The sequence below is a fragment of the Pteropus vampyrus genome, unplaced genomic scaffold (assembly GCF_000151845.1).
Source record: "Pteropus vampyrus isolate Shadow unplaced genomic scaffold, Pvam_2.0 Scaffold11, whole genome shotgun sequence".
NCBI classification, from domain to species: Eukaryota; Metazoa; Chordata; class Mammalia; order Chiroptera; family Pteropodidae; genus Pteropus; species Pteropus vampyrus.
Genome location: NW_011888792.1, coordinates 10,848,351 through 10,858,356, shown reverse-complemented (window position 1 = coordinate 10,858,356; position 10,006 = coordinate 10,848,351). Strand labels below are relative to the sequence as shown.

The 10,006-nt window shown below is 38.2% G+C and overlaps 2 pseudogenes; one reads left to right on the top strand and one right to left on the bottom strand.

The window, feature by feature from the left end:
- The first annotated feature begins 1,548 nt into the window (after positions 1-1,548).
- Positions 1,549-2,423, top strand: LOC105304755 (annotated as a pseudogene).
- A 3,919-nt stretch (positions 2,424-6,342) lies between these two features.
- LOC105304749 overlaps positions 6,343-10,006 on the bottom strand; it is an 11,781-nt pseudogene continuing 8,117 nt past the window's right edge.

Sequence of the window (10,006 nt, the reverse complement as noted above, 5' to 3'; positions counted from 1 at the left end):
CTCAGTTAGATCCTGAAGATACGTGACAGTTGTAACTACAGATAGAGGTACTAGGGATAAACTTTAAAAATGTTACAATTAATTTATGTAAAAGTTAAAATTAAGTTAAGAAGATTTAATGCTGCCCCAAAGTTGTATCCTAGGCCTTAGATAGTGTATGGGTTTGGATAACTTTTCCCAGTCCTGGGCTCTTCCTTGCCTTCTCCAAATGTATTTATCTCTGTATTATGATACACAGATGCCCACACTCAGAATACATTGATATGTAATGTAGAGATACAGGGTATCACATATATGTAAATAAGTACTACCCACATATCTAAGATAAGGTTAAATGTTACCCTTCCTATTATCTTGGAGTTAAAGCAGAAGTCTCAATTCAATTTGTACTAAAACCCTTCACATCCGAAGCAAGTTTCTGTATAATCTCTGCAGCACATGCCAAGACGATGAAACTATTTCTACAACTTTAGCCTGTTGATCATTTCTAGGTTATGAAAGAGAAAAACTGGAAAAGACCATTTACTCCTAAAATCCTCTCCTCTTCACTGTATTTTCCCTTACCTCCTATCAAGTAAAGAGAATTGCCTTCAAGAGAAGCATTTGAAGAGTTTTACAATTTCTTGGAATTCAAAGGCTATATATAGAAAGAACTTGGCCACTGCTCTCCGTAGGGAGAGTTCTGAAAGCAGCACAGTGATGGAGAGAGGGCCCAGTAGAGAGTAAACTGGGACTCCATGAGGTGCAAAGGACCAATGGGAACCCTGAGGAAGGAAGCCTTCCCTGAGTCTTCTCATAAGTGACTCCACTATTTCACAGAACCACTTTTGGGGTAAAGGGACACTGCGGAGACTCAACTACCATTAACAGAGGTAATAAAGGGAGGGTTTAATGGCAGCTTACTGGAAGAAGTTTGCAGAAGGCCACAAAACTCACCCTGAGAGGGAGGACCAGAAATTGTTTATGTTTGCTTCCCCTCCCTATTCTAGGATTTCAGTGGGTTAGGGAGAAATTTAAAATTGATAGAAATTTGGAGTTAGGTGATTTTTTGGTTAACTGGACTTTTATTACATTAGTGTAATATGAAAATCTGTGAGATCTGCTGAACATTTTCAAATGCTGCTGACAGGATTGTAAATACATATAATATTTCACACGTACAAAAGATGGCAACATATATTAATAACATATTAATAATTCTCCAGAAATTTATATTCTTTGATCTTTTATCCTTCTATGAATTGATCTCTAGAAAATCATCAAAATTCAGATAATAGTGTTTATCATAGTATTATTTCTAATAATAAAAACACAGAAACCACTTGTATCTAATAAAGCAATGATTAATATGTTATGGAATATTAGTATAATGGCGATACATTAAATAACCATTTAAATTGTTATTTTTGGAGATTAATATACAAGCAAATGTTCAACACATAATGTTAAGTTAAAAAGATGCAAAATCGGCCTTTTTTGCCTCTGGAATTCTCTGGGACCTCAGTCTTCTGGTCTGGGGCTCGGGGGCCATGGGTTTTGCTTACTACCATGGACTCTGCATTAAACCAGCAGTTTGCAGGTAGTGGTGCCAAGGCACCGGAGGGCTGCAGCTCTTCCACGGTGCTGGCATCTACAGGTGTTTCAACGTGCACATGGGGTTCAGCTTCCTGCCCCTGACCACCTGCCTTGAGGTCATGGGAGACCCCTGAGTGGATGTCTTTATGTACCAGAGTAAGTCGCACATGGAGTGCTTCAGGAGTCTGAAGGAGGGTGAGGCAGGGGAGTTCACCTTTAAGAAGTCCACCAAGGGCCTGGAATCTATCCGATTCACCAGCCCTGCTGGGGTGTTCTGCATTGGGAGTGAGAGGGAGTCACAAAGGAAAGAACATGCGGAAGCGCAGATCAAAGCAAGACGGGTGCTACAACTGTGGAGGTCTAGATCACCTTGCCAACAAATGCAAGTGCCACCCTAGCCTAAGAAACTTCTGGCAGAGCATCAGCCATATGATGGCCTCATGTCCATTTAAGGTCCAGTAGGTGCCCAGCTCACAGGGAAAGCCAGCCTATTTTGAGGGGAAGAAGAGACCCATAGTCCTCTCCTGCACCCAGAGGCCCAGTGCATGGGGGAGGGAAACTCTCTCTTTGCTATCAGGCAGTTTCAAGGAGTAGGCATCAATCGGCAGAATGGAGAAAGTGGGGACATGGTGGGTAGGGGGCAGCTGGCACTACCGTGTACCTCAGGCTGGGATTCACAGCCTCACTCCCTCTTCCCTTTTGGCAAGGGGCTCTATCCAAGTGCATGTGAGAACTTTGGTAGAAATCCCTTCCTGCATGCTTTTTCTGCATCTCCACCCCCAGAATCTCCAGCTTTTGAAAGTGAGTTGGACAGGGAAGTTGTTTTCCTTTTAAAAAAGCATATGTAATAATATTTCTCATGCCAGAGTGAAAATATTAAACAGGAGACCAGATTGATGGACCAAGCCTACAAACAACTACATTCTATGGGAGGGAATCTCTCACGGGAAAGGCAGGGTTTTTCTACATCTTGTCTCCTCTTAACTCACTCTTGGGCTGGGGTGCTGAAAACTGTCCCAAGCAATGGGTTGTGATGATAGGCAAAAGAGGTGGTTGGGGGAAGATTTACAGACCTGCTGCTCCTAAGCTCACTCCCACCCCATTCTGAGTCAATACGATTTTATGCATTTGGTCCTTTGGATAACTGCACCATGGGTCCCACTTTCTCCTGGATGCCACCTGCACTCATTTGTGCATTTTTAACTTTTTTTCGTAATATAAATATTCTGTTTTCGTATTTTAGTGTATTTTAATCTAAGGCCCTCATTTCTGCACTGTATTCTCAGGTATCTAAGCAATCTCAGGGATAAGTGGGCAGCAGATCCAGGTATACAGAGCAGGAATACTTTTTGTTGTTTTATCACCGGGGAAAACAATTATTTGGAGTGTATAGCATTTTGAATTACCTCATTTTTGCCAATTGGAGCTGGCTTTTTTGCCATATTATCTTCTTGAAACCCCTCTTCCTTCAATGTTTCATGGAAGACTAGGTTTTAACTGGTTGATCTTTGATTGGAAGATTGGAACTTGGTCTGAACAGGAATAGGCAACACAGAGGTTAGGAGAAGCTGGGCCAGGTGAAAGGCACAGAGGGGATACCAAGATTAGGTGAGGGTTATCTATATATGTGCAATAAAGGATTCCTATTCCAGGCCTCTAATCCCAGGATTTGAGATTTGCTTTACATACCAGATCCACCCTTCATTGGATTGGGCTAGGCCTACAGTGCACAACACGTAGTAAGTGAATGTGTTTGTAAAAAATGAGTTGACGAGGTTAAACACCAATAACTCTGTACCCATTTTGAGCTGCCTAGGGATGGATATATGAAGCAAAAACTAAATTCCTTAACCTTTAAAAATTCTGGGCTTTTCCTCCTTGGCTTCTAGAGAGATCATAAGCAGTGGCTTCTTTGTGGGAACCACGGCCAGTGTCCTGCCATGCTGCAGCAGTGATTAGTGTCGTGGTAGCTAAAGGAGAAAAGGGGGTTTTGTTTGCATGCTATGAGATTGCCCAAAACCTACCACCGTGTTTTGAAATGGGGCAAATGCAGAGAACACATTGGGTGATATGTTTTAATGGGTCTCAAATTTCCGTGAACTACTTGTTCTTTCTTTTTCTTTCTTGATCAACAGTCTGCCTGTCTTATTTTCCCCTCCACTTGATGATTTTGATGAAAATCCTCACCACATGGCTTTCTGTGTGGCCACTAGAGGGTTGGAAGATGCAACCTAGAAGTTTGAGGAATTGGCTCTCTGTGAGGTGAACCTTGAGCAGTGGGACTGGAAGGAGTCAGGTACATAAATTCCTTCCCTTTTCTTTCTCTTCCCCATTGACTCCTCAGAGGCTTGCTTCCTCGTTGCAAACCTTACAAACAAGTTCTGAGTGCCAGGTAACATAAGGACAAGGCAAACCACCATGTCTCTTTGTGGCTCATTGTTAAGCAGAAACCAGTGAGGTAGCACATTGTAGCACACTGGTTTCACCTTCCTTTGTCTTGCTTCACTTTCCTCTCATCTTCACCATCAGGGCAAGCACTTCCCCAAAAGTATTAGCACCTTAATTCTTATCTTACTCTTCACTTTCTAAAAAAAACAGTTTAATATATTTTCCACTTAGGATGACTGCTCTCATCACACATAGACTTGGTATAGCTTGGGCCATCAGCATTTTGAGTCAAAGTTTTGCTAGTGAACCTGCCCTTGCTATTATTTTGGAAGATAAACTGAAAGGGAAAATATATGGATCTACAAAATAGGAGCTTATTTCTTCAGATACCCAAAATTGTGATGGAAAAGATGACTTTGTCAAAAACAATTTTAAAGTTGTGGTGGTAATCTCAGGACTTTGTCAGGAACAGAGAGAGAGTTGCCACAATTTGATCCAGAGAAAAATTACTGCCTTCAAATTCATTATATTTAAGATTATTTAGCACAGTCTGATTGCATCAGAATTATAGTTTCTAACTCAGTGAGTGAACTTACATACATTGTCTGAAACTCAGTGACGACCCAAGCCCTGTGTGATTAGAAGTGTGTTTAATCTGGCTTCTACTAGTGTGGGCTATTTTATATCTGAACATCTCAGCATTCATTTCAGCAGCTGCCATGCATGGATTTGAGAAGACCGTGGTGACTCAACTGTGGCTACATGGAATGAAGTAAATATGCAAAAAATTTTGTCTTTTATACTGAGTTTAGAAATGAGAATGGACATTGACAATGATATTTCAAAGGAAGGTCTATAATTTCGTGGGTGAAAGTGCCTATGAGGTGTTAAAACAGAAAGGATATGGAAACTTTGCTATTGATAGAAGTCTGGCTTATCTAATTGTATCCACACTTAAAACAATATTCAGCTATATCTAATATCAATAGTAATGAAAGGCATATGGTGTTGAGAATAAAATTTTTCTAGCCTTTCTTGTGTTCTAAATTCTCAAAGATTACATTTTATCATTAAGAACTTCAGAATAGATGTATTACGACATTCAGAAAGATGTAAAACAAATATGATATCTGGTTTCTATGCTAAAGAAATGGAACAATTCTAATATGACCAATTGAGCATTCAGTTACTGTCCAAGTTCATGGATCATAGTTTACTGTTTCTTCCTAAAGCAAGAATTTGGGTCCATAGTATCAAAGCACACTAATAAAATGCTTGCATTTTAATCTGTGAAAAAATTAAATCAACTACTATAATGTGCCAAAACTTGAAGAAAAAAAGAAAAAATATATAAAAATTACATGGCTCAACCTGAAACTAAGTAGAAATATGTATGAGAGTAAATTTTCTCCAACGAAACAATTAGATTACACACGTCAGAAAACATTCTCTCCTTCCTTTTTTTCCAGTGAATAATTTTATATAGTTTTTATAAAGCTTCAGCATTCTTTATTACCATTAATTTGCAAAATTTGAGATATAGTCATTAATTTTAGCATTTCAAGGAAAAAATTAAAGAAAAAAGGAGAATGGTAACTCCCTGAGAAATTTATGTACTTAGTAAAGTTTAGTTTGTCTTGGAGTCTTTAAAAAAATTAGATCCAGAATTTTATTCTAATTACCATCCTGATCAAATGCAATATCTATGTGCAAATTCTAGATAAAAGATAAAATATTTCCAACTAATAAACATGACACCCCCTTATTGGACTGTCTAATATTGGTTTTACTGGGTTTAGATAAGGAAGACTTCAATAAAACTAACTATATATTAAGTTCCACTGATTAAAAATGCAGTTTCTTTTTAAATGCAGTTTTAAAAACTCTGCTTTTGTGATAAATTTCTAGACAAATCATAAATGTAAAGCACAATATTATAAATATTGTACTATTCACAGATATCTGCTGGAAAAGTTAAACGTTTATATTCTAATTATCAAAATTCTGACCTTTCGAAATAGTGGGTTTTCTAAAACAATTTTTTGAAAATCAGCATTTGCTTTTAAACTGTTAAAAATGTTAATTTGAATTTTAAGAATTCCGTACAAATATACCTTATAGTTACTCCTTTCAGTCTCAATTATTTTTTACTTTCGGCTATGCATTCAACACAGAACCAGTAATGAAAAACAGTTTCAATGTAAAATAAAACTAGTCAATCTAGTAGTCTGAATGTGATTTATCAATATTCTGAATGTGATTTATTAATATAGTCTGAACATGATTTATCAATTTTCAGAATTAAATTTCTATAATACTGAAAAAACTTCTTAATATTCAAAAGCAGCAACTTCCCACAAGACTAGAAAGTAGATAAGATCAAACGTACTTAAGCACTACCTGACTTCTTTTAAAATGATGCACTCTTTTATCCTTAAAGTAGTCAACTTGAATAACAACAGAGTTTCTCAGTTTGTTCTCTCAATGAAACAGACAATGTACCACGGTCTGTATGCTTGGGTCCACAGACTTCTTTTGCGGGTCATTTCCAGAAGATGGAGCATTCACTAGACAAAACTTCAGCTCCTGAATCAACTTCATTACAGTGGTAGATAACAACTGTATAAGCTGGAGGTATAACATAACTCCTTTGTTCCCAGCAGGCCACTGTGGTGGCATCTGATATACGGGCAACTGATATCCAGTGATGACCTGAAGTGATGAACTTCCGTAAGGAAGATATATCTGAATATACTGAGTTATAGGATTCACATTGTTGAATGCTGCATAAAATTTTAGTGTTTAGATTACTCCAGACACTCTCAAACTATGATGAATGAGGAGGATTAAAAACCAAAGGACATGGCTGTACATGATAAGGACGTAAATTTTGTTTCCTGATTGTAGGGCCCAGTTTCAGCTTTCTACCATGGAAATTTATCTGTGATTCTACTGTCTTCTGCACATCTGCATTATTATAAAAGGAAACAAATCCATAACCTTTAGACAAATCAGTTCAATCCATGATTATCTTCACTTCTTTTACTGAACCATATCTAGCAAAGAAATTTCTAATTTCAGTGTTATCTATCCTAACATCAATTCCACCAACAAATATGATGTTTGGTATACATAGAAACAAACATTTTGCCTTCAGGAAAAACATAGCCTTGGCTAGTTGTAGCTGATGAGAACTGGTTCTGGCCTCTCTGGAGGTGGTTGAGTTTGGAGTCTCAGAATTTGCAGCAGACTTATTTTCCAAATTGCTGATTCATTCCTTTGCTTCGTCTAATCTACTTTTGATTCCCATTTCAGTTATTGTACTCTTTATTTCTGACTTTTTTTTATGTTTATCTCAATTTTTATTTCCTGTCTCTATGTTGAGATCATTGAACATCCTAATAACCAGTGTTTTGAACTCTGCAACTAGTACATAGCTTGTCTCCATTTTGTTTAGTTTTTTTCTCTGGAGATTTATTCTGATCTTTCATTTGAGACATGTTTCTTTGTCTCTCCATTTCGGCTGCCTCCCTGTGTTTGTTTCTATGTATTATGTTGAGCTGCTTTTTCTCTCAGTCTTTTGTAGAGTGGCCTTATATAGTAGATATCCTGTTGGGCTCAGTGGTGCAGTCTCCCTGGTCTCCTGAGCCCAATGATGCTCCAGGTATGTTCCTTATGTGGGTTGTATATACCCTCTTGTTGTAGTTGAGTCTTGATTGCTGTTTGCATATCAAAGGGAAGGGCTTACCCTCAGGTTGATTGGTTGTGAGGACTGTCTGTGACTACAGTAGAGGGGGGCTGACCCTACAGAGCAAGATTTGCTTTAGCAGGGCTCTAGTGCCTACCAAGTCTGCCTTTTAGGTGTATCATTTTTGGAGGTGGTTGGGTGGTGCTCTGGTGTGGTCTGAAGCTGGCCAGCTGCTGTGTTTCTAGGGCTTCTTGGGAGAGACTCTGTTGCAGGCCAAATTCAGCCACTGCTTATGCCCTGCCTGGGACCACTTGTACTGTGCTTGGAGGTTCCTGGGAGAAGCTAAGCTGTGAACTGAGGCCAGCTGCCACTAGTGCTGGACTTGGGGCTGCGAGGCCAGATGCTGCATTTTAAGGTTTGCAAACCTTTGAGAAATTTTAGGAAAGTCTGCAGCATGAGACAAGACAGGATGTTTGTATGGAAAAAAAAACCACTGGAATTAACTTGAGTGGGCCTGCAGTTGGGTGGGCTGGGGTCTCAGGGACACCAGGGCAGGGATACCAGTGTAGCCAGGGCAATTGAGACTCAGATACAGTACCTGCTTATGTGCCCAGGGTGGGTAGGAGGATAGCTTAACTAAGATACAATGGCTTTTTCCAGCATTTCTGTCTAGGAGAAAGCTGGCCCTCCAGCCCTTGCCATAAATCCAAAAGTGTCCTTGGAACTTTTGAGCTGCTGTCCCAGAGTTGGAGCTCTGAGTGAGTGAGTCTGTCAGTGAGTAAGTCTGTGCATGGGCCTGTAAGAGGAATGTCTGTGCCTACAGCCACCAATTGTCTCATTCAGTCACAGTCTCTGCTAGTTTTCACAGCCAGAAGTTTTGGAGACGTCTTTTCCTGGTACTGGAACCCTGGGCTGGGGAGCCTGGTATACAGCTGGGACTTTCTGCTCCTTAGTGGGGACCTTCAGAGCCAAGATATCTTTCCCAATTTTGAAACATCACACATGGGTGTAGAACCCGCCCATTCCACATCTTTGCCCCTACTACCAGTCTCAAGGTGGCTTCTTCTGTATATCCTTAGGTATAGGACTTCTTTTCAGCTAGACTTTAGGTGATTCTCAATGATGGTTGTTCTATAGTTTAGTTGTAATTTTGATGTGGTCATGGGAGGAAGTAAGCACGGCATTTACCTACTCTACCATCTTGACCAGAGACAATATTCCCTTTTATAATATGTCCTCTCTAGTCTCAACAGACAAGTTCTGAGTTATTTTTTTTAAATAAGATAACTGGAAATTAAAAAAAAAAAAATTTAATTGACATAAAATTAATGTAATTTTCACTGTGCACCTTATAAAATATAAGCAAAGGCATATTAAGAGAAACAAGATTTGCAGCACCCAGGGAGAATCATTGCTAATTTTGGTGTGTTTGTACACACACACACACATAGATACATACCTCCAAATTAAGATAATAGTATGTAGGCAGTATTGTATTTTGTTTTGGGTCTTTCTGACATCAATTTTCTGTATATTTCCCCAAATCATTTCCTATTCATTGAAAACACAATGTTTAATGGCTTCATATTACTACTTCATATAGCTGTAAGCATACTTTATTTATTCACTAGCCCATGGGTGGATATTTAAATGTTTTTTCCGTTTTTTCTCTTAGAGAGAACTCTGTACTGAGGATCAATATCCATATGCTTTTTTTGGTGAATTTCCTATTCCTTCCTAAGAAATAGAATCACTGAATCAAAAGGCATACACGATTAAAATTCTTGTGATGCATGTTGACAAATTATTTACAAAAACTGAAGGCCAAAATGCTATTCCATGTATTTTCAATTTATATTTTTGACTGCTCATTGAAGTTTGACTTTTTTATTTATTAGCAATTTGTATTTATTATTTATGCATTTTAATGTCTTTATTTTTCTGCAGCAAGAATTTATCTTATGTATTGAGTTATAAGAACTCTTTACATATTAAGGAGTTTTACAAGTGTGCCAGATGTGAGTAAAAAAAAAAAAGAGAGAAAGGACTTGCTTTTACAAGCTTTTTTTTTAGTATTCCAAGACAGAAATTAAATAAGCAAAGATATTTGTTTCAGATAAAGCCATTTCTTTGAATCTGACCTTTTAGATAGCAATAGGGGTAGTAGGATAGAGAAGGGTGATGCTTTAGCTAATTTGACTGAAGTGTGATAAGCTTCTCCAATTTCTCAGAGCTTTTTATTAAATACATATATCATTTTATAGTTTTCCTTATTTAGGTCTTGCCCTCTTCTCAAATTTCTTCCTTTGTATTTTATGTATTTTTTGTTATTATGTGTGGGATTTGTCTTTGCAC